General features: G+C 41.7%; 1 long non-coding RNA gene across 3 annotated transcripts in view; it reads right to left on the bottom strand.

Moving 5' to 3' along the window:
- Positions 1–5905: 5905 nt before the first annotated feature.
- Positions 5906–25559, bottom strand: part of LOC136287148 (uncharacterized) — a 31662-nt gene continuing 12008 nt past the window's right edge. For 2 of the 3 annotated variants that reach the window (XR_010720082.1, XR_010720080.1), the window contains exon 3: positions 5906–10325. This is a non-coding gene — a long non-coding RNA (uncharacterized lncRNA). The remainder of the gene's footprint in view (positions 10326–25559) is intronic. The other variant, XR_010720081.1, reaches the window with a different exon arrangement.

Below are 25559 nucleotides of genomic sequence, written 5' to 3' on the forward strand. Positions count from 1 at the left end.
AAACATCTGTGTTATAGCAGAACCATAAATACAAGCAGAAATGCTTCCACACCTCCAGACTGCTTTGCCCACAGTTCAGCTCCTCTATGTAGAACAGGAACATAGACAAGTGATGGTGTCTTTGCTGCCACTCTTTCTGCATGGCGGCATATGAATATACAGTGCAAAAGGTGGATTCACCTGAAACTTAGAAACTACTCAGAAAAGAAACTTCTTGGGAAAAGTTTGCAGATTTTCTCTGTTTCCATTACAATGACTTCTGATCCTGAGCATTTGTTCATGATTTTCTAGTCTACTACCTCCCCAGTTTTCCCTCAGCTACTGTCAGAAGTTTGTGCCAGTGTCACTTGGCAGGCCTGGCCCTTGGAGGGAGCTGTTCTTTCTCCTGATGACAGCTGCCGTGGCCTCTTCTGCTGCCAAGGCTTTTCAAGATGTGAAGACAAGGAGACTGGCAGCAGTGTTTAACAAGATGTATTCAGCAGCTCATTGTCACAGATCCACAGAGGCTCATAGGGGCCTCCAGAGGACAGCTGCTGTGACCCCTATGTAAAAGTGGACTAGTGAGGGGAGGTTGCTCAGCGGAGCTTCAAAAACTCTGAATATGAAAATTCAACAACATCTCTCAGCTATTGCAGTCTACTTGTCTGTTTGACCAGCCTCGCAACAAATGATTTTCCCTTAGTATCTAATGATAATTTCTCCAGTTCCAGCTTTTGTCTCTTGTGTCTTGTTGTAGCCATGTCCACTGCACTCCCAAGAAGAGTTTGGCACCATGTTCTCCATACCATCTCTTCTAATGGTTGGTTGGTTGGCTCAGCCCAGCATGCCCATGTCTTTCCTGTACTGGGAAGCCTGAAATGGAATCCAGTAGTCTGGATATGTCCCCCCAGTGCTGAGCAGAGGGGAAGACACACTTCCCTTGAACTACTGGTAATGCTTTCCCAGCCCAGCACACTGCTGGCTCATGTCCACCAGGGCCCCCAGATCCCTTTTTGCTCAGCTTCTGCCCAGCCACTCAGCTCCCACTCGACAGTGGTGGATTCACTGAGAGCCTCTTCCACTGAAACTTCCAACAATGAGATGTCAACCAGCATTTCCAGAGCACTGGAAATCCACCTCTGCTCCACACTGGTCTGTAACCCCTGACAGTGAGGTGTCAGTCAGAGCAAGACCAGGCAGTCAGCGATTAATAAAACCTCATCTTCTTTTAACGCTCAAGTGTGAATTTGCAGATCTAAATGGCATAGGATCTGGGGTGAAAGGTATAGTAGTCAGGGTGAGTGGTAAACTGTTGGATGTCCTTCAGATTCTAGGAAGATGTTCATCTGTTTAAAGTGTTTCCTTGTGAGGGTAGTCTGTGGAATTTTTTTTCTTTCTGTTCCTGCTTATTGTGCTTATGGTAGCCAAAAAAATTGCACAAAAACTACCATTTGTCTGTGCATAAAGACTGCTAATGGTATCGCACCCCCTCTAATATTTTATCAGAATGAAGTTTAAGTGGATCAAGAAGCTCATACAAATAAAAATACTCTAAAAGTTTGCTATCTTTTGGAACAAGTACTTTCAGCTAAGAGTTATCTGCTTTCTGGTTCTCATCTTATAACACCACACATAGCAGCAAGGAGTCAGGCAGGGAACAGTCCAGTACAGGCAGTGAGGAGTAAAACAACACCCTGTGAAGCTTGGCAGAGATTGATACTTCGTCAATGCTAGAAACAAAGTCCTACTTCCCTTTGTATCTGATATACTGCTGCTTTAAGAATTAGTGTTATCAAATCTCCTGAATTGAAAAGTATTTTGAAAAATGCATGTGGGAGAAACAGATTCAATAGGTGGCATTTTCATCCTGATTTGATATTGGGGGCAGATCATGTCAGGACAGTTTTCTTAGCCCTGGTTTCACCTGGAACATGTCCACGGACATAGTTTTGGTACCTATGCTTCTTCAGCCCAGGTCTTCCTTCTAGCAACCCTGGGTGGAAAAGTGGCATACATTACAGCTTAGAACAGCTGTAGAAGTATTTAGGAGTAATGGAGCCCATCAACACAGTACACAACCATCCATCCCACCAATGACATTTATTTTGGTAACAAGTCCTTTTCATGAATGAACAGTGACTCATAAAGCCTGGTCCAAAGCTCGCTGAAATCAAGGGGAACTTCTCTTTTGGATTCACTGGACTTGGATTAGCTGCATGACAGGCTAAAGGGGTTTGCACACATCCAGCAAAAGTGTGGAGAAAATTGAAAGCTTCCCTTCAAAAATGTAGTCTACAAGATCCTGCTCTATGGGACTGCTGCTTGCCCTCCTGAAATACTCTGCTGCCTGCATTCCTGCCTGAGCAATGAAACTAGCCTGATGGATTAGCTACTATAAAAAGCATAAACACTCTGCATGAAAAAATAAAGCCTGCCATTCCCTGATGCTTTCTATTGCTGAATTCTCTAATAATTGAGACTGGTCTGCCAAGAAAAACTTGCAGGCTCCTTGGCAATTTATTGCAGTGTGTGAAAGGCTACACATTACCCATTATGACCTTTAACACCAACTCATGGTGATCTCAGAAATTACACCCCTCTGTAACAAGCAGTGTCTGTGTGTGTTCATCCTATTAAAATGATTGCTGCAATAGAAGAATTATCTGTCCACTTAACGGGAGAATCTACTTTTAAGTCACCTAGCTCCCTTTGCAGACAAGTATGTGTATAATTTGTGCTTTTTTAAATAAACAAAGAGAAGGGTATGGGTTCCCTCACACACACACAGAATAAGGAGAGCATTTTCTGACACTGTTTTGTCCTGTTTTCCTAAGGTTTAGCACTGTTGATATCAGTGGCTTTGGCAGGTTCTAATTTAACCTAGTTCTAGAGACCAGACCTGCTGAGGGCTAAGTCTGGATTACATTTAATGACATCTACATTGAGTCATCCTGGTCATCCCCTAAAGGTATCCCAGACTGACTCACAAGGGCTTACAAGCCCCACAATAGGGACGTTAACATTGTTCAGGCTAATGGAAGAAAAGCTGCAAACATGACTCCATGCTCCTCTCAGAAGATGCAGTTTAGATCTCTTCAATCAGGGAAGATTTGGGCAGGCTTTTCTGGTGCAAATCTTCCAGATTCAAAAGCAGCAAGACTACATCTTTATTTAAAACCAGTGTGGGTCAGGATCAAAAAACCCAAAGGGCAAGTGGCACTTCAAAGTTTGTATACATCAAAGCAGAGCCTCTTCTTTGCTTCTCTGAATCAAGTGGCCTCATCCAGGGTGCTGGTGGGGAACCAGTGCTGCTTTGCACCCTTGCCAAGGCATGTACCAAACCTCTTCTGGAAGTGCATTAGTCTCCAGAAGGCAGGCTTCACTACTGAAAGTCTTCTACTACCAAAAGAATTCTGCAGAAATTGCATAAATACTGGCTATTGTTTACATGAATGGCTAGTGTGAGCAAGTGTCTAGGAATGAAAGCTGCTCTGAAATATATGACGGGACGTGCAAGATGTTTTCTGCTTCTGTTTATCTTCATTTTGTGCAGAGGTGCTTATTAACATTTGCATATAACTTTAGTTTGCCAAACTGTAATTTGTCTGCTTCCCAAATTAAGATGGACAATGAGAATATGGCCATTTTCCCAGCTCACAGTGCAATTCTGGCCATGTGTTAGAGAGTATTGAACATCTAGTCATGTAATAATGCAAATGACTTGGAAGAAAAAATATAATTAGCTCATTAAGAAAACAGAAATCCCTCCTGTCAGGCCAGACCTGATTTAGCAGTTTCATCATTCATGTCCAGCCAGGCAACACAAAGTACAAACTTCCTTTTCATTTGGTCCTAGCCTACCTAAGGCATACAAAAAACTCAGATGTAAAATTACACAGTATGTATTAGGCTACTACGTCAGGAAGGCTTGGTTCCAGTTATTATGAAGTTCTTTCTTTCAAGCTTATGTCTCTGATCCCAACCTCAAAGAGGTATCTGAGTTGATGCAAAAGCTTCCTTCTGTTCGGTTGTCCTTGTGGCTGCAGCACCCACTCCCCTCTGGTCAAAGTTCAAAATCTTCATAGGGAGAAATTCCAAACTTATCTATGCTGTCCGGCTGCGCAGGAAAAATTACATTGCCAGATGTAGCTCAAGGCTCCTCTCATTAATATCTGGCTGTTCAAGGATTAGCTGTGCTTGGTCAAAAGTAAATTGTCCAGTCTTAGTGAAGCAGCATCATCTGACAAACCAAGATTCAAGGGAATGCTGCATGGAAACAGGGCTGTAGTAAAACTATCAAAAAAATCCTTCTGCTAATATCAGATGAAAAGCTCTGAACATCTGGAGGTCATGGTAGAAGACAAGAAAACTGTTTCCCATCATCCAGGGGCAGCAGATGAGTCAGCAGACAGCAGAGTAACAACTGTGGAAGAGCATCCCTACTTGATGCAGGGAAAGGGCACACCCAGGGGGGAAGAAAAAAGAGTGAGTGAGCCTCCTGTCAGAAGGTTCAGCAAAGTCTGCAGACCCTGGTATGTGGTGCCAAGGCGTCTTTCCCTGTGTGAACCCCCAGCTTTGAAACCTTACCTTCACATCTTGTTCATACATTTGAATCAAATTTCAAGAAGCACTATGAGAAAATCAGGATCTGAAGCACAAATATGGCAATGTCCTTGGAAAAAAAAGAATGGCCCAAAGGATTCCTTTTGAACTGTGCAGCTCACCTGCATCCTTGTACACTCCAAGCAGATCATTTATTGAACCAAGAATGAGAGCTAACAGTGACTGAGTTGGAAAAAAGCACCAAGACCTCCAGAGAAGATTGCCAGCTCCAAGACATGATCCAAACCCCTCAAAAGAAGAGGCAATCCTTAAAAAAATTTCAAGGTAAAAAATGTTTGATTATTTTTCTCTCTCTTCTTTGCCTTCACAGCACATGTTAATAAGCAGTTCTCTGCAACCCATTGCTTGTCACATAACTCCTCTTAGTCACACCTTGGAGGTGGAGAAGTTAATTGTGTGACCACAATTTGACCCCATAATCATAAGACTGGGTGAACTGAGACCTTGGGAGAAATGCTGCATGCTGTTCAAGCTTCATGACAACATAAGGAGAGCTGAGAACACTGTTGTGCTATCTCTGGGCAGCAGAGCCCTCGGGCAGGAATAACTGTATGTCCCAGCAGGTGATGATGTCAGCAATTTGTTTAAGAAGTAAGATCAATTTTTGTATTAAAAAGGACCATGTCCGGCAACTTTTTGAACCATCCTTCAACATTGGCTCTTATTTTATCCTAAGTTGAGCGCTGAGATCCTAAGGTCCATGCCAAGCACTGAGCCCTGGTCCCATGGACATGCATAGAGCAGAGCCACTTCTGGGGACATCTTTTCTAGCCCTCACACAAGAGATATCCTCCAAGGCCATTCCAGAAACTGCTGCTTCTGCTGAGACCATCTCTGTGAAAATCTGCTCTTCTCAGTAACATCAGCACATCTTCCTTCTGTTCCTGCTTGCTGAGGAATTTTTATGGTATCTTTTGAGACAGCTGCAGGAGAGGTAATTCCAGCAGCAGGCAAACACATCCTCTTCAGGCTGTTTTCTGGGAATACCTATCCTACCTTTAATCAGCATCACTACATAGAAATGCTGAAATGTCTTTTGTGAAGAACATGGTCACCACCTGGTAATTTCTCTTTGTTGACAGCAGTACAAGTGAATGCAGTTCAATGTTTCATACCTGACTTCTGCCTATAGGGGTATGAAAGGCTAAAGTTCAAAGGGGCTTTTCTACAACCATCCACCCAGTTTGAGGGGCAGATCATCTCTGTGGCCCACAATGTTTTGAGATTATAGTGTACCAGCCCATAAAAGCAATAGAATTACATTTATTGTCAGATCACAGCTAAGCAGAAAACACAGTGGGGAAAGAACTCGCTGCTGAGCCCTAAAGCCACACATCTTGTATTTGCAGTGAGTTTACCAAATCACATCACAGGGTAATCTAGTGAAACTGAAAATTATGTAAAATCTCACAGGCAATATCTGCTTTCAGATGTAGTGGAGCATCTCATGCTCAGCTCTGAGTGAGGAAGGGGTGCAAATGCCTATGATGGCACTGCAGGCAAGGCTCCAAAGAGCAGTGCAAAGCAGGCAATAAAAGTGCACCAAGCACCAGGGAAGATCTGAGTTGACAAACAGACCCCATTTACAAGATACAGACAAGTTTATGAACAAAATTGCAGGTAAAATGGTCAAATAAAGTAACAAATAGGCTCCTGCTTGAGAGATTTGCAAATCACATACTCCATCTGCAGCACGCCCAGCAAGCTAAATTGGATTCAGACTTACTGAGAAATCTTTAGAGAAATCCTACTTTCTTTTATTTCCCTGTGGATACATATTTTCACTGCTCTACCTCCCACCATGTAGCAATAGGACAGATAAGAATGATTGTCAATGAGTGTAATGCTGTGAGCAACACAGGAAAAGGGAGCTGCTGCTGCTGCAACAGTTAGGCTGATCTGTGCCTGTGAATTCCCGTCACAGAAGTAAGGAATTTCACATAACATTCCAAATTGGAAGGGACTCACAAGAATCATCAAGTCCAGCTGTTAAGTGAATGGCCCATACTGGGATGGAACCTGTGACCTTGGTGTTTTTAGCACCATGGTCTAATCAAGTCTTAGATGATACGTTTTTGCACCCAAATTGATTGTGGACAAAGACTTACAACTGAAATTTTCAAATCAGGCTTGATATGAGGCAAGTTTCAGTTTCTCACTTTTGATAAAGATTGTTACATCTCACTGATGCTGTATCTTTTTAAGTAAAGGACTGGTTTGTTTGTCAATGAAAGGTTCTGGACAGTAAAGGACCCTAATTCAGGTTGCATTTTGATCCCCTTATGCACGTGCCGAAAAACAGAAATACCCAAATGGGAAAAGATTTGGGAACATTTGTTAAGTTACTTTGCTTTCCAGCCACCGGCTCTGAAACAAAAATAGCAAGACAAACTACATGGTAATGTTCCTTGACAAGTGATGCTATTACCAGCAACAAGGAGATATCATTTAGTGACAGCAGCCCGGATGAATAAAACTGCTTCTAAGCTGCTTCTCTGCTCTTTTCTTGCTGATACAAAGGTAATACTTAGAACTGTAGATGGCTGCTGAAACCTTCCTAAGGCTGCCAGAAAGAAAGACTGTGTTGTGTCACCTTTTTGTGCAAGACCACATTGGGAAATGACAAGAAGATCTGTAACATGGTGTTACTGGATGTCAGGGACTTTGTTTCAAGTTCAGTTTTCCTTGATGTACTCACTACAGCTAGCCAGAATTTAAATGGCTTTGAAGAAGAAGTTGGACTGCTGAAACACTGGAGTGGCAGAATGCCTATTTGCTCTTTTATATTATCACTCACTCCAGGGAAAGGCCTGCAGCTTGGATTTTCACAAATGTTTGTTTAAACTCCATTAAAATCCACACAACTTGATATTGTTCATCTGAAGTTGCAGATCTCTTTGGAAGATGTACTTTAACTTTCACCAAGTACTCCTTACCTTTTTCTGCAACTAAATGTGGACTGATTTAAAGAGGAATTTGTCTGTGTTTGCTTATAATCGTATTGTATTTTTATTACTCATTTGTCTAGAAGCTTTCTGCAAATGCATACTAAACCAAGATAGATTATTCTTTTAAATAGAAACTTCGTGGTCAAGTTGTTGTGACAAGAAACTGAATGCAGAGGCACTTTCTAACTAGATCAAATGTCTTATTGCTGAGCAAGATGAAACGCTGCATGATGCAGAACATGCAAAGAGAGCTTTTTATTGAACTATCAGTCTCCTATTGCTTGTGCAGTTCCTAACTCACAAGGCTGCATTTTACCCACTTATGCCAAGATGTCTGTAGGAAGAGTCCAGAGACAGCCTTTGCTCAGAAGGACAAAACAACTCCTCCTCCTTGACTCTCACTGCTGGGGCTCAGAGACATCCCCTGCACTGCTTGATGGCAAGAGGAGCTCCTCTTTGGATGTTCTGGTGGCTGTGAAATTCCTGCAGGCAACATGGGAATCATTTGGTGTGAAGTTATGCCTGAGACAGAACTCCTTAGGTATCTCCTTGCTCCTCTTCATTTCCATCCTCTATTTCCTTCTGGTTCTTCTCCCTTTCAGCTTTTACTGTTTTTCCCTTTGTATTTTTATCTCATGGGTCTTTTAATCTTTACATAATAATTTTCCTGGAAATATCATGACAGCTTTGGCATTTTAGTCAGCAGAAATCTGTGAAGCAATAACCTTGTCTACTATAAACAAGAAAGCATGAAGGAGTCAGATAATTTCATTTGCACATTTCTCCATTTTGCTCAATACAGTAATAACAGGGTCCAATTGAAAGTAAATATTTTGTGCTTTCCAACCTACTGATGCATGGCAAAAAATTTATTGAGTTACACTGCATCAGTTTTTTGCAGGGAGAGTGTAAAAATAGTATTTGTCTCATACCCAAATAATTTCAGAGAAAAAAGTATTGTGATGGACTGTGTTATGACTCATGACGTCTACTCATTTAATGTCTTTTGCTCTACAAATGCACACAATGTAGTCACAGATAAGCAAATATAAAAACGTGGTAAAAGACATTTTCCTTCAAATATAGCCAATGTGAGAGGAGATAATAGCTCATTGCAGTTCGAGATACCAGCTGTAAAAAAAAAAAATGATGACGGCAAAGTCTGTGTCCAATATTAAAAGTGAGCTTGAAGGTCTGCCAGGTCCAGGCAGCCTGAGGACACTTGAAATTTAATATCCCTCCCCTGAGAAAGTCGAAATGATCCCTGTCTTCAGGCAATTTCAAATGCGGGATGTCACCTAATACAGGATTGCCTCTCACCTGCCATGGGCACTGGTGGCAGTCTGTGCACACCTGCAGGGGAAAGCCTTCATGAACACACAGCACAACTCTGGGACAGTCAACAGGTTTGGGAGAGGGACACCCCACAAGCATAGATAATTGCCCTCAAAGCTTACCTTGCGGGGGTAGTGATGAAAGGTCCATCCACAAAGAAAATCTGGGAGTAGCTTTTATCAGATATTCCCAGTTTTATCGGGTCCCAAATTACCAGAATTTTTAAAATGTGGTCAGACTTTCAATGTATACCAGATCAAGGCTGAGGTGATGTTTTTATGTTAGGCGGTGCAAAATCCTCTACAACCCATGCCATGGAAGAAACTAACATGCAGCATAAGCAATAGGATTTATGGATGAAATACAAAGCTCTGGATCTAGCTCCTCAATTCCAATGCAGTGTTTGGTGTCAGGAGTGATTTTCCATCTGAATGAAATACCATTTTCCTTACAAGAGATAAAGCAAGATTGACCAGACAGAACAAGACAGGTGGATAGTATTTCCATTGGGAAAAGAATGGTCTAGGAGGTTTTCTGATATTAATTTCACACTGGCACCGCCTAGAAACTTCGCTTTCTCTCCATTGAAGTGGAACCCCTATTCCCTAATAGGAAGGATTTAGGGGAGCTTCTGAGTGAAATTATTCTTCAAGGCTCAGATCACTGTAATTAATGATTTTGGAGACATTTAAAATGCTTCTGAAAAAACAAAATCATACAGGAACTCTAGGATACGCTGAGAAATGATAAGAAAAAAAAAATGAGATATTCTGTGAAAAGATGGAGATGGCGAGAGAAAACTTTAGTGTTTTTAACTATGGGAGTAGACTAAGGTTTCTTTATTCGTTTGATGGTGAATTCCAAAACAGCAGCATACTGTCAGCTCTCACAGTCAGCTTTGAAAGCCCAAAGACAGCAAAGCATTAGACACAAATCACACGGCATACACACGATCCCACCAAAATTTCTCTGTCTATATGGGACTCTACTGATCTAAAGGGAAATAATCTGCTTTCATTGTGCTTATGGAGGAATCACTGCCTAAAGATGGCTTTGAAAGTGTTGGCAAACAGTTGAAGGCTGCTTACTGAAGTATCACAAAGCACAATGTGAAAAAAACTCACCTTTACCTCTCTCAGGTGTTCATAGCTGAAAACTGGGTGAGGCTTTCAGCCGGGTTTTGGGGTATGTGGGACACACTAAAAGAGGGCAACAAACTAATTGCATGAAAATAGAAGTGAATCACACATTTTCCAAGCATGTTACTTAACATAATACCACTATAATACTCCAAAAGCCTTCTTGTCCTTTTTACAGGAACTATTTGTCCTTACTCGATCCATTGAACAACTTTATATGGGAGGAATTATTGTAGACTCTTCTTCCACTCTTCCTTCACTCTTCATGTGCTTTGAGTTGATTCATGCTCCATGGCAGTTCCTGCAAATTAAAATATGAAGGAGAAAAATAGGAGTCAGACTAAAAATAACAGCTGATGAAATGCAGTTTAATATCCAGACATTAATATCCCAGTTGCTGTAGCCAAAACTGTGAGTCCCCATGGATCAATGTGCATTTTTACATATGTTCTAAGAACAGGGCTCAGTCCACATAACTCCAGCTGTCTCAGGTCACCAAGTGACTGCAATGGCTATTTTGATATCTAATGGGGATAAACAATTACCAGGAAATAGGAATGCAACCCACCTCAAAAGTCTGAGTCAAGGGAAACTACGTGAATTGCCCTCTGAAATTGCTCCCTTATCCACTGAGCACAGAATGAAGCTTAGGGGCAAGCTTAGCCCTGATACTTGGGGTTGAGTAAAGTATTAGACAAGAAGAACCACAGCTCTCAAGAGTGATATGTTTGTGGCTACCATGACAGAGGTGCTATACAGCTGTATTAGCACCTTGGGCACCTTAACTCTCTTTCAACCCACTACATACACCCCTGCCAAAATCACCATCCATGTACATTTGTGTCATTTTCACTGCATGTGCGAACCTCCTCACTTCTCTCCCACAGCTCTATGTCATTTTTATCCTCTGCTTTAAGACGTGCTGCTGCTGCCAGCTCTTTAGTTGCAAGCAATCTTGTCAGTCCCCTCTGCTACCCAACAGAGGATGATACAAGGCTGATGGTTTGTCTTTTCCATTGCCTCCAGAAACATTTTAAACTTTGCAAAAGGAAATGAATAAAGTTTTCCCCTGGCCCTTTTAACTTTCATTCCTGAGATCTCTTGGTTCCAGCTGCAAACAAGCAGAGGGTGACTCCAGTCCCTTGTCTGTGATTGCATGTGTATTTTATCTGTTGTATACATCTGAGTATGGACAGATATACACAGAGGTATGCTCTAATATAACCACTAAAATAAAAACAAGTTTTTTATAAAGATCCTACTGATGTAGACATCCCCATAAGAGATGATCTGCGACTGTGTCAGTCCAGGTACAAAGGTCTGTGCAGCTGTGATCCCTTTGACATCTCACTGAATCTCCTTCCTTCAGAGGTAGCAATGTCTGGAGCTTCCAGGCAGTCTGACTTTCTATATACACCCCAGCCAAGAGGAGTGAGGTGACCATTTCAACCTAAGAGCCATGGCAGGTATGATAATATAACTTTGAATTTCAGAAAATGGCCGCTGTTCAAGAGGCTTTAAAAATCCCATCAAGAAGATATGACTGTGTTGAGACCTTGAAGTTGAATGACATGCACACCCTATATTAAAATCAAACTCCAAACTTGCTTTCAAGCTCTTGACCTTGAGAAGGAGGCTACAGAAATTGTGAGAGAGTGCTTCTTTGGGACTTTTGCTATCAGTGGTAGAAACCAATGCATTTGAGAAGCAGCAGATGAGTTTTTGATGATCTTGAAATTTCCAGTACTTCAGCATCTGATTTTTCTGAAGAGACCTGACCATGAAGGCTAGCAGGAATCATTGCAAGTGTATCAGGCAAGCAGACGGTTAGTCCTTTACAAAACCTTAAAGAATGAAACATGGCAAATATAATGTGATTTTGGAGAGCTGGCAAACTTTACCAAGCAAGTGTCATATGCACCATTGCGTCTTTGAAGAGCTCAGCAGGCAGATCTTCCTGCGGCAAATGGGTTTACTGTAGTCTTACTAAAATGCTGTAGATAATTTAAATGCAAGTGTAATAAATAAGGGAAGAACAAAATCTGCATCCAAAAGTTAACCAGAAGATTGTCTTTTACCAAAAAGATGCAAATAAATGTTTGAAAAAGCACTGAACTCCCCACGAGCAACATGCAGAAAGAGAACAGGAGCAAGCTTTAAGGACAGAGGTGTTCTGTGGACAGATAAGAAGGTATTGGCATTTAATCCTTTACTGTTTTAAGAGTAGAAGCATTCATTACTGATTCCTTTTCAACTGCCTGTATTTAGAATTTCAAGCTTGTCATAGTCCAGCTCCAATACTCAAAATGGGCATGAGTAAATTTGCTCTCTGAATGAAAGAGACCAGTGCCAACTAGAGAGCAGGGAGGTAAAACTCATTCAGCAGTGCTCAATGATAAATAGTACTACAAGTCACATTGGGAAGGAAAGGATAAACTAGTCAATGCTGTTTCACAGTTTTCACAGCATTTAGATTTGTTTTTATAAGTGGGAATAGTCAGCTTCTGGGACAAACAAACAAACAAAAAGGAAACAAGCCAGGATTGAATATTTTTATCAAAAGTCTCAGAATTCCTAGTCTTAAAATAAATTGTTGACAACAGTCCTTAAATACCTAGGCATGCCTTACCACCTGTACTGAAAACAGCTACAAATAAAAGGATTATGCTATCCTGCATCAAGACTCTATATGTATTGATACAACAAAGTAAACTTTCCCTAGTGTAAATTAAAACCTTGCAAAACTAATACGCGAGGTACAAGTAATGACACAGAAGGATGTTGGCCTATAATGAAATGCTAAGTGAAAGCTTCTAAAGACACTTCCAGGTAACACTTTTAGAAATGTTTCCTTGTATGCATATAACCTGATTCAGGGAGAGCCATATAAGACTCACACAAGTTATTGCATCATGATGAGAGGTCATTGTTGCACATTTTGTTGTTGCTATTATTTTTAAAACCATGTGTGGTCAGTGGTTGTAATGTACAAATTCATTGAAATCTGTGCCGAGATTCACCACCCACAAAAATCGATGTTGAAAGCAGTTTGAGTCTAAAGGAGTCAATATTTGGCAAAGAAGCAGGATTGAAAGAGATGTTGGAAGTGCCAGTCCCTAAAAGTGGGATTTGAATGAATGTGGAGAGTAAGTGGCAAATACTGCTAATGACAACAGATGGCAATTTGCAAGTTGGATTTTATTTAACTGAAATATAGACGATTTTAAAAAAGTTGCCTCTTTCCAGAAACCAGCAGGTTCAGGAGCTTTGCTTTACATCTTTTCTTCCCATTAGATATTAAACCTGTACTAAAAATAAAGGGCCACTTTCTGGTGCAATTTAGGTATTTACTGAATTTGGCATTGAATAAAATAGTAAAAACCATGTGTAAGGCAATTTTTCTTTCAGTCTACCAAATGAGATACACAAACAAAATCACCCAGTTATCCAAGAGCCACTCTCTTTATTCTTAACTTTGATCTCAATCCCTTTGTTTCCCTGTCTCCACCTGCTCACTTTGGGAATTTGTGCCCTTGAGGTCTTTCACTCTGACTCATTGGACTTTGAAAAGCACAGCCCTTTTAGCAAAACCAAGCACAGGCTCGAATAGAAAGCGCTTTATGCTAATGCTCCATCTGTGAATTGGCTTGGCTATTCAGAAAATCTAAATGTCCACTATCCACAAACCATCTTCAGCTGGCTCCCTTTAAAGGAAGAGGTAACTCAGTGTTAATCCACGCATTATCCTGCAGGACCTCTTAAAGCCGTGGTAGGAATCAGTCTTCAGAACATCTTTTGGACAACGTTTCTACCTGATCCTTTGTAACTCATCTTCCTCTCTAACACTTTTGCTGTAACAACAGGGAGCTCCCTGGTAATAGAGAGCTCACAGTGAGACATCAGATGCATCTTTTCACTCACTGCCACTGTGCTCACACTGCTAATATTGTAATAGCTAGTACACAGCATGCCAACTTCAGACAACAAGGAGAATTAATTATCACAGGCTTTGGGGCTCTGAATCACATACTATCTACTAACATTTTGTCTCGAGCAACCAAAGGCTTGATAGAAGTCTCAAGCAAATCATTAAATCCCAGGGAGACATTTTGAGGGCAATGTTTCAGTAGCAAGTAGAAAGGTACCTTCTTTGATAAGTCCGTTAAAAGAGAAGGAAAGGAAGATCCATCCAGGAATGTTCCCTATTCAGCAAAAACCCCTGGAGCGCACAGCAAAACAACCACTCGTGCAGGCTCAAAATGATTTCACAGCCATGGAGTGACACTTTAGCAGCCGATAGCGTAGTGACACCTGCTGATGAACCCATGCATTGCATTATTTGGGAGATGAAGGGCTGGTTCACATCTGCATCGAGCCTATGTTTTCTTCTGTGTCTGATCCCATACACTGCAGACAGTACCACAGTTCTACCGAAAGCAGATTGCCAAGAGCACTGCAGACCCCCAGCCCTTCCTCTCAGCCTGTGCCTGGCTACACCACTGGCTGGCCATGACAAGCTCACTTGCTCTCTAAATTTAATGCCAATCCCTTTTTTATGGGTCTACAGGTTGGATCATTACTGTGTTAGGGATGACATTATATTCATTTGGACATAGCATTCAGTGATAAAGACACCTGCTCTTTATAATGAGCAGAGGGCTTTTCTCACTGCAGTTTAAATCTTTGGCTTGTTCCCCAATTAATTTATTCTAGTTATTTGGAAATGACACCCGGAGAATGTATCTCAAAAAAGGAGAATTCAGAAATAAGGTTGGAGGGTTCGAACTGCTGATTCAAACCTGCAAGCAGAGTTTCATTCAGCCCCAGTCTTACACATACTCTCATGAATTTCCACAAACTGGATAGCTTTGTCTTTTACCGTGTTTTCAGTCTACATTTCTACATTTCCCTTCATTTGCTCAGTGGTGGAGTAAAGGCAGCTAGTCACTTCAGTTACTATTAGGCAAGGTTAATTTATGTGTGGCTTTAATTATCTTCAGGCCCTGAAGATTGGGATCTGTTTTCTGGCTCTACCACTGATCCTTGCAATGACCTTTTACAAGTCACTCCTCTGTTAGATCAAGAGTGCTGCTGTCTCATTCAGTCATGTCTGCTACCTTCTCAGTGATAAGTTCTCTTTGCGTCTGTGCTATAAGCCCTCAAGGCTTTTCCAAATTCTACCCACCACAAAGAACAGCCCCAGATATACTGAAAAAACAAGACCTTTTAACAGGCAAGGGATCAATTTAATATCGACAGAATAATGAGGTAATACCCAATTTTGTAGCAGGACATTTTATGCACATTTGTTAATTGGTATATATATAAATGGGATGAATGACCATGATGTTAAATCTCCTTGTGCCTCAAAATCTGATCAGCAAAGCCGTCTCTTCCTGGCTATTCTATCTACTCTTCAAGAAGCTTCCTTCATTATAGCAAAGCTCAGCAAGCAACAGGTACCAGTTCTGCTGCGGCCACCTTCTGTAAGTTAGTATTTATCAAAGTTCATTCAACTAATATAAACAACATGATGGTCTATAAGAGATTTGTACTGACTTCCTTGCCAAAGGAGGTGGTATCTGAACAGCTGTACCTTCCCTCCCAGCTGATTTCCCAAAGTGTCTCCAGTGATGTTCAAACCATCTTAATTATTATCTTTAGCACTTGTGTAAGGAAAATAATTATTACAGTATTTATCTTTATTGTTTAAATGTTGATAGGGAGAGGCAAGATGCTTTTCTTAATTCTTTGACAATAATTAAAATTAATGCACAGTTTCCTATTAATTTAGATTTTTGTACCTTTAAAGGCCTTATCTTTTCTACCTCACTCTGCCATATCCTGAGCAATAAAAATATGGGGGAAATGACCATTTTTCTGATTGAAATTAGAGTTGGAAAAGAAAAAGATCACATCCAGTATTCATTAGAAATCATTTTACCAGTTGAGCTGTTATTATTATCAGAATCAAGCTGTCAGCAGCAGCAGTTAACTCTGTGCACTCAGCTCTGCCCACAATCTTTGAGGTGCAATCCAGGGGGATCCTGACAGAACAGATGGAACAAGGTACGCAGAAATCTAGGAGAGCTGCCCTCTCCACCTGACTATCTGCCCATGCCCAGAGCACTTTTAATGTTGTCAGACTAACATTTTCCACTGGAAGACATTTCCCACCCACTATTTCTGCCCAGCATGAGGGCTGGATGTTACTTTAGTCCTGGCAGTCTTCATTCACCGTCTAGCTCCCCTCCCTTTCCTCTGGAAGTTAACAGGCATGTCTGACCTTCCTGCTGCTGAGGGTGTTCTGTGGGGCCATTAGGAAGTGATGCTCTCTGCAAAGATAATTATGGTGTGTGGTAGTGCAGAGCTGTGAAAGCAATAGCAACATCACATCTCCAAGCAGCAGACTTCTCCAGAGAGTTGTATGCAAATGTATTTTAGCCAATATGAAATCTTGCATTCATTGCCTCCCTGAGGGCATCATGCAAGCCACTCACTTAGGGTTTCTTACAAAGGTTTCTAAATATGTATATCTGATTTCAGAAGGTCTCATGCTTCATTGAGACCACAGGAAAAGTCCTGCAGGAACCAAAAGGATTAAGTTCAAGCTTGACACTAGCTCTGAGCAGACAACTTTGTAGGCTCTGTTGAGCGGGGCATCTCCCTGCTTGCAGAGAAGGGCAACACACTGCAGCTCAGAATATTGTTTGTATTCTCCTAACATTTAGAGGCACTGCCCTCCAAGTTTGTTGAGGCAGTGGTGACCTTTCATGTACATTACACCCCTTCCTTTGAGATACTCGTAGACTGCCAAGACAGGTCTGGCCTGTGAGTGCCTTTAAAAACATTTTATCCTGGTTTATACATGCCTAATTTGCAGATGAAGCTGCAAATCAGACCACTTTAATTCTAAACAAGTAGATTTGGCTTATTTTATTCAACTTAGACTTTTTTTAATGGTATGACTTAAATAAGTGTACTACCTGTGAGCAGAGTATCCCTGTCAAGTGAAGAAATCAGAAGTCACTGGTAGTGCAGGGCACCAGATTTCTCTGGCATGGAATACAAATAAAATAACCATAGTTATTTTTCACACTAAATATAGTCCTAATTAGTTTCCATAATTGTTTGTGTTTGTTTGTTTTTGATTTACTATTTCTATGCCTGTATTAAAGCCCACACTAAAAGGAAAAAAAAAAAAAAAAGCTTGTACACAATGTCAGTTGGAAAACACTGCTGTTAACTGAAAATCCTATTTGCACATTCTCTGCTACAGGTAAAATACTCATCGTTTAGGGTCCTAGTAATCCTGAATGGAAATCTCTTTTTATGAATCTATGATTACATTATGCTTTCTGACATCAGGGCACATCCTACCAGTGAGATGCCATCCCATCTATTCCTTACAAAATCATAATTAGATCTTACAGGGCTTCCTCCTACTGAATGAGATTGCTTTTATCAGAGTATCACTAACAGCCATAACAAATCCTCCCACCACCTGATAAGTACCATGGAAGAGTGAACTGTGATGGGCAGAAGATGAACTGATTAACTTCAGACAGTTGCTGGGAAAAAAAAAAAAAGTGGGGAAGGATCCTGGGGGAGTATGGCACACTTCAGTACCTGTGCCAGCAGGGAGAGCAGGAAAAGACTGGGAAACCCAGTCAGGGGCCAAGGACTGGGGAGTTGTCAACTGCCCCGTGGTCAGCCCAGCATTGACACCACATCAGGGCACGGGCAGCTCTTTGGGGTACAAAGGGAATGGTATCCCATCCCACCATCCCATTTCCACCCCATTTTCCAGCTGGGGGGCCATGCTCCCCTCTGAGTGGCAGAGCAATCTAAGCCAGAGGAAAATGCAAACATTCCCAGGTGGATAATAACTGTCTCCTTAGAGATTTCTGACACACTCGGCTTTTCCCCCAGGGAATTTTGTTGTGCTGTGTTTTGGTTTTTCCTTTGACTGTGTCTCGTGCTCATAAAAGTCACTAAGAGAACATATTTTGACATGAATTTAGAGCATTTGGAGCTTATTTTGCCAGGAATTGTAATGCATCAAGAGTGATCACACCCTTTTTTGCTCTAATTTTTTAACAGAAAATTCCAAGAGGGAAGTTGAGGACTTCCACTTCACTAGAACACCTGCCAGAGACAGATTTAAGTCCCCTCAATCCATCAGAGCATGTGCCTTGGCCACCAGCAGAGCATGTTGGAAGGCAGAGGCAGAGAAGGTGTCTGGCAGCACAGCCACTGCTCACTCCCACACCCAGTTGCCACTCACCCCCTCCATGCTGGAGGCATTCAAAGATGCAAGCTCACAGACCAGAGTGACTGATGTCAAAAGATACCTTTCCCAGATGAGGGACCAAACCTGATAGGGACACAAGAGATTGGGAGGCTGGCAACCACATTTATAGTTGCACAGTGAATTTAGGGGAGCACCAGCAAACAGAGAAGTGTCAGGTTCTGTGCATGCCATGGGCTGAAAATATTAGAGGCAGGAGGTGAAAAGAGAATAAAAAAGACTTTGTGGGTTCTTTTTTCAAAGAAAGACTATGGTGTAAAGAAATATACGAAATGCAGGATCAACAGCTCAGCATGGCTACTGCTACCAGCCAACTGCAAGACTTTTCAAGGCCATGTGCAGCAAAACCTTGAAATCACAGATATAAAACACAAACTGTGCCTGCGGATTTCAGTACTGAGATAGATTTTTTCCAATGTATGAACATTAATGCTTCTTTAAAGGACTGTGATTAAATTTCAAGAGAGGCTGAGAGAATGTGGTATTTACAAGGTCTGTGCCTGGTAGCTTGCACATAATGGGAAGAAGAGACAGAACAAATGTGATGCAGACACTTATATCCCAAGTGATTTGAAAAGTGTCTGTGCCAAGTCACTTGGAAAATCTCATGAAAGTAAATAATTCAATGTAGAAAACTGTTCTTTTACAAAGCAAAGAGGCATGGGGAGGGAACAAGGTTTATAGACAAGATGGAATTGTGGATTAAGTATCAAAATAGATTGAAATAAGTGAACAACCATGGTCAGACCATGCTGCATTTTGTTTAACCAGAGAACAGATTAAGGTAACACTGTAGGTTTAGTTGACAAATATATCTGTAAAACAAAGCACACCTCTGGGAAGGGAGAGAAGGAAAAACCTGCCTCAGAGATGGAGGGGTTTGTTTTGTAGTGACCGAGGCTGAGCACAACCAGTGGAAATCTGTCCCCTAGTTTAGGTGCATTTTCTGCCACATTGCAGGTCCTCACAGGGGAAGCCTTCAGATCTAAGCTTCTGAAAGTGGATCAAAAGTACCAAAACACAATATAACAGCAATAACTTCAGAATTGTGATCATGCTGGAATTTTTGGGATGAACCCAAACTTTCACACTACCAGCAGGAAAATTGCTGCTGCCTTTAGTAGGATCAATCCTGACTTTTGAGAAGCAGGTAACTAATGATTTCCTGGGCTGGGATTTGAACCATCAGTGAACAGGGTAGTACAAGGATACTTACTGAAAAGGACAGAACAATTACATAAGAAAGGGGTTGTATGGGACCCGGGGTGGGTGAATATAGCAGGAAAACGGGTATGAGACACAAAGGAAGATGTTAACTGGTGGGACTTGTGAAAAAGTCTCCCAAGGTCACACAGTTTCCTTATCTATGTATGTAACTCAAGCACAGGTGTTACGAACCCTAGTTTAGGATCCTGATGACTACACCCCATTGTCACAAATGAGCGGCTTAAGTTGCTTAAAGAGTCAACCATCAAAGGTGTTGTCAAAAGCAGATTTTAATACAAATTAGTGGGAAATACAACCAAGTTCTCTGGCAAGATTTCACTCTATTACTTAGTACACAGAAAAATCATACAAAGGAAAATAGGCTTGGAATCACTTTATAATGATCTGCCCAGAGACTGGGGATGCAAAGGATAAAGGTGAGTAGGGTAAGGGACACCCTCATTCTGGGACAGGAGGTTCATGACAGGACCCCTCGCTTCAGAGAGGACCCCCCGCTTTCTAAACCCTTGACATGGTCTGGGTGTGAGTGAGTCCAATCTTACCAGTCTCAGACCTGGTCAACAATTTATGTCTACAGGGTTTAGCAGCACTTAATCATTGGCTAATTTAGCATTTATCAAGTGATTCTGTAGAATTTACTACACTTACAACAGTGACTTAGTTACAGATCTGAGATGGCAAAATTTATGCTATAGTTGCCATAGGGTGTTCAAGTCATTTCACACACACAGGCACACAGACAAAGAGATTCATATATACATATCTATATGTACAAACGTGCTTGTTTAAAATTCCCCCTGTGTGTCAGCGAAATGTGTCAAATGCCTTGGCATTTCTTAACAGGCAAGGGTTGAGCCTCAAGGGGTTGGGGGTATCAGCAGAGACCCCATCCTCAGCTTTCAGCAACAGTTCTACAACTATCACACACGTGGGAGTTCATGAGCTCCAGGAGTGTCCCTCTCAGAGGGGCTGGTTCAACAACCCATTGACACCCAGGAGAGCTCAAAGGACCTCACTCAGGACCACTCATTATAGGGTTGTGAGATGGCTTGCTTCAGTCATCAGTGAGTTTCCATGCTGGCCACAACCCAGGTCAGTAATTATTGGAGTTTCCAAAACTCCACCAACAATGGTACTGTTCCACTCAAGCTATGATTGAGGTAGGGAATGTTTCAAGGCTGTCAGGGATGAAGGAACATCCCTGCTCCCATCCTTCACCTCAGCCAGGCACCAGGAGTTCCTGGTATGGTCAGTGCTGCTTTCACCAGCCATGCAAGAGTTTCCGGTGTGGTTAAGGGATGCTTCACTGCCCAACTCATGACACAAATGCCAAATTCCTAACAGCAACTCCAGCAATTAAAAGCAGTCCCGAGGGCAGGGGAGGAAGCACCACCACAACTGGGGAGCTCAGAAGCAGGCACTGTTCTCCAAGTGTAGCCTCACCCACGCTGAGCAGAGTGCAAGGAATGTTCCCACTGTTCAGGCAGCAGTTCTGTATGAGAACACTCTGAAGAGAACTCATCATCATCACAAAGGAGCTGTCTTCCCCCACACTCCTTCTGGAGAATGTGGCATTTCCTCTGTCAGTGTGACAATCTTGACCATAAACAGAACTGAAAGAACTGTGAAAGCCAACTGGGTCATAAAAATTTTGACTAGCCCAGACTTCATGGGCAGAAAAGCAGACAAGGCAAGCTTTGTGATCTTATTTCCTTGAATCTGTTTCATATTTCACTTTTATTTCCTGGGAAGGAGAGATAGAGACAGAACACATTCATCTCTGTCAGGAGCAAGTCCAGCCCTCACTAACATAACAGGAGAGGGCCAAGCCAGAACAAGCACTTTTCAGTGTAATTGCTTTGCCTCAGCGATTTCATTTTATCACAGCTGATGTACGTGAAGGCGAGTGAAAGGGACCTGAGAGCACAGCTAAAAAACGACATAGCACACAAAAGGCTTCAGCTTTCTCAAAGACAGATCGAGTCTGTCATCTTTATCTGACACTAATTGGGAGCTTTTTCATTATCACTGCCAAATTCTGCCCTTGGCTACTTGCCCATAAATCTTTCTGACATTTTCCAGTGGGAGCTGGAGGCAGATAATCTGAGGGCAGAATCTGATAGAGAACTGGTAGAAGGACACAGGGAAGACCCCAAAGACTTCCCTTTGGAATTCTTCCCTTGCCTGACTCAGGCACATCTGATAGCTGCAATGGCACCAGCACACGCTTTTCCCTGTATCAGGGGTGAAAGGGAGTGCATGAGGTTTGCTAGTTTTGAGAGAGGTGGGATTCAGCTTTAATTTAATTTTACTTGCTTGGCAACTTTTGGAGGTGGACTGGAGAGAGGTTGCTCACTGTAACACCATTGTTTGCATTGGGACTACGATGGAATTTGAAACTGCTTATACTTTTGGAGAGCTTTACAACTATCAAACACCTCGTTTGAGTCATATACTTGGGAAGGGACAGAGTTTAGTGATTCTGACCAAGAGGCCACTGTACATCAAGCAGCTGGTGGTCCACACAGCAGGTAACCCAGATGGGTGCCAGTACAAGCTGAAACCAAAACTCTTGTTAAAAAGCAAACATATCTGAAACAAACGGCATCCTACAATGGAAAAGGCTCATCAACTCAGGCAAAAAATGTGGATGCGTGGACCAGAAAGGGAATTCGGTAGTTATTTTGGGCACAGGATGAGGTTCAGCCTTATTTTAGCACTTCTTTCTCTTGTAAAGATGCAAATGAATTCACAACCCTTAATTTCCACAGCACAGCGAAAATGTTGCAACATGCAGAGAGGCATTTTTAAAGTACCAGAAACCCAATAGGGAAATAGTAGTATAATTAAATAAGAGCACTCCACTGTGCAAATGGGCTGGCCATATGTCCATCTTGTTTGGTTTCCGAGTGTCTAGACAGTTATTCACAGGTTTGCTTTAAAAATTATGTGTCTAAAGTGAAGCCTGCTAAATGGAGGAACAAATAGCAGTTTGGATGAGAAGGAGGCTCCCCTGTCTACCCACCTTCACCTTTCGCTGTGCCTCATGGATTGATTTGCATACAAACAAGTACGAGTACTGACAATGGAAGGATAAGTGTCATGCTGGAAAGAAAGGTAGCATTGGACAACGCACCATTGCTATTGTTTGTTCATCTCTAGTCATTCTTCTAATCTCACTTTTGTGTAAAATGCCTGACCTCACACATTGGCTTATATATTACAACAGAAATTGGAGGACAAATTATTACATTGCTTGCATTACTCTGCTGTAATGCAAAGTTATGTTACTTTGTACAGAACAGGCTGCAGGGCAGAACCAGGTAAGGATATTATTATGTCTATATGACTGTACTTCACAGGAAGCCCAAAGATGAATCAGTGCCCTCTGGCAGGTTTTGTGTGAACACAGACTGAAAAGATGATCCCTGCCTTCAAGTGCAATTTAGCTTCTAGGGTATTTTTACCTGAGCTCAGCCAGGAGCAGCAGTGATAGAAGGTTCTTGCCACGTGATGGAACTGGAGAGGTCTCAGTACACATCCTGGCTCATCAGTACATATATTATCATGATACTTTTTCTGGTTTCCACAGTGGGTTTTTCATCTTATATGAGATACTCTGAGGCCTGGAGAGATGTCCTCTGTCAAGGACACAACAGATTCTGTAAAGCCAACACCACTAAACACTTGGAATGAAATCTCACATCCTGCACAGCCACCAGTCGCATCTAAGAATATTTGGGACTATAGTAGGGTGAGGGGTAAAGAGGAAAAAGTGGAAACACTTCACAAAAAGATGAGAATCTTGCTGCTGTCCAGGTTATCAGTCCCTGCCAGTGCCCTTTAGCAATTTTTTTCAATCCTTGGTCCATCCCATTATAGATCTCAAAGGAATTGCTGTAAGTTTTGCATCAGCTCCTCCACAGAGACAGGGTGACTTCAGCCATCCTCTCTTATGCCTGGCAGCAGCAGAAGTGTAGGTCAGAAAATCACCATCCACATCAGTTCATGTCATTTACAGTCTGTGCTGCCAGCTCCCTGATTTTCAGGTCAAAAGATGAGTAAAAATCAGGCAGTGAGGAAAACAGTGCATTGCAGTGGAAGTGGAAGCTGGGAAGAGGCTAAAAATACTGTGGCAGATCTATGAAAAAAAGGGAAGAACTGCAGGGATGCTGTGGACTTGGGGGAGGCTTGTCCAGAGGTAGGGGTCCAGGATGCTACGGTGTGGATAATACAGTAGAAGGAGAAAACAGCCACAACATGGTCCTGAGATGATTATGGTGGAAGTACAGGGAAAACCTGGTCTCAAATGAATATATTTTTTTAGTTAGTTTAAAGCCATTTTCTGTTGCACTAAATACAGACTATTAATAGACTGATACCTGTTACCATTCACCCAGGCTCATTCTACACAGCTTCATTTTAAGGGTGATTTTTGTCACCTAATCATTTGTGTCCCATTATTAGATTGGGGGTTATGAGATAAAAGATGACCTTTGCTTCTGCACTCTAGGCCCTGTTTTACAGTTTGTAAATGAGAAAAATTGAAGATGCACTTGGTCAAGAAAGTGCACTTGGTCCAGACTAGACTCCAGAACAGACACTTTTTTCCCTTCAGTGTTTCCAAATCAATCTTTTAATTTTCCAGTATTTCAGAGCTAATTATATACTAATGCTACCAGCTTTAAGTTACAAATCTAAATCACTAGCACTACAAGGATGACTGACAAATGTGTTCTGGAATGAGTTTCATGCTTTTCCTTCCTCACACTCACACGCATTTGTCAGGGGAGACAGAAGGGGAAAAAAGCAAGCCAAAGTACATTGTGTCACTGAGAATTGTCTTTCATGGAGACAAGAGATATTCATATGCAGAGTAAGCTTTAGTGACACATATATATTTATACAGAACTAGCTAATAATAGCTGTTGATATTGGTTTTAATGGAAGTCAATAATTTAAAACTTTCCTTACCAGCATTAATAAAAATCAGCCCCAGTGAAGTGTTCTTGGTGCTCTGAAAATCAGTCGCTAAAAATCTCATCCTGTTCCACTTCAGGCTCAAACCCATAGTACATCAGTGTGTAACAGCTCACTGGAAAGTCATGGATAAAGGTATGGATGACACATGAAGTATTGCAGGTCAGATTATTTGTCCTAACTTCAGTTGCATGCTATGAAAGTGCTGTCCATTTCTTCTAATGTAAACTTCCAGTACCTATTTCAAAATTAATTAAGGATGTGACCATCACCTGGCGTAAATGGCTCAGGTGCCTTTCTGTATTCCCTAAAAACAAATTTCTCATCCCTACAGCGTTCTGCCTGCAAGGACTCTCAGTTTCTAGTTACAGGGGGCCCTAATTCTTTCATCAGCACTAGCCAAACCCAGCTTTTCCCTCCTTGTCTTTCCACTCTTAACAACCCGTTTTAATACATATTTTTGAAATACAATCATCTTATTTTGGATTTTGAGCACGGGGAGGTTTGACTCTTTTGTTTTCAGGTACATGCTATTTTTGTATTGTTCACTTTAGCACTGAGTAGTGAGAATTAGACTGGCAGAATTGTAATTTTATGTAATCTTGCCAGAAATTACTTGTTCATGAACAGCAGCTCTGCAATCTGAAAACAACAGTACACAGCATGCCATGCAGTGGCTGCTTAAAACACTTACCAGGTACTCAGTCCAAGCCATGTTTAAACCAAACAAATCTGTGCCAAAATTTAGAATGTGGGAGTTTAAGAGTCTTACTTTATTTTGACAATTCTTTGGCATTCTATTTTTTCTGCAGACTGCAGTTTATACACAGATGTTCTGGGAGGAAAAAAACACAGAGAAAAGTACACAGGCAGTGACAGTTCACTGTCTCTTCTGATACAAGAATCAGGTGGCAGCAGATGAAAATAGCAGGTGGTGAAGAGCAGATCCAGAATGAATAGAAGCCCTCTTTAAATTTGGCTGAAGCTGTCTGACATAATCACAAGTTTGGAGGGAAG

The sequence above is a fragment of the Chamaea fasciata genome, unplaced genomic scaffold (assembly GCF_029207755.1).
Source record: "Chamaea fasciata isolate MVZ Bird 193981 ecotype frontalis unplaced genomic scaffold, bChaFas1.0.hap1 SCAF_3, whole genome shotgun sequence".
Classification (NCBI taxonomy): Eukaryota; Metazoa; Chordata; class Aves; order Passeriformes; family Sylviidae; genus Chamaea; species Chamaea fasciata.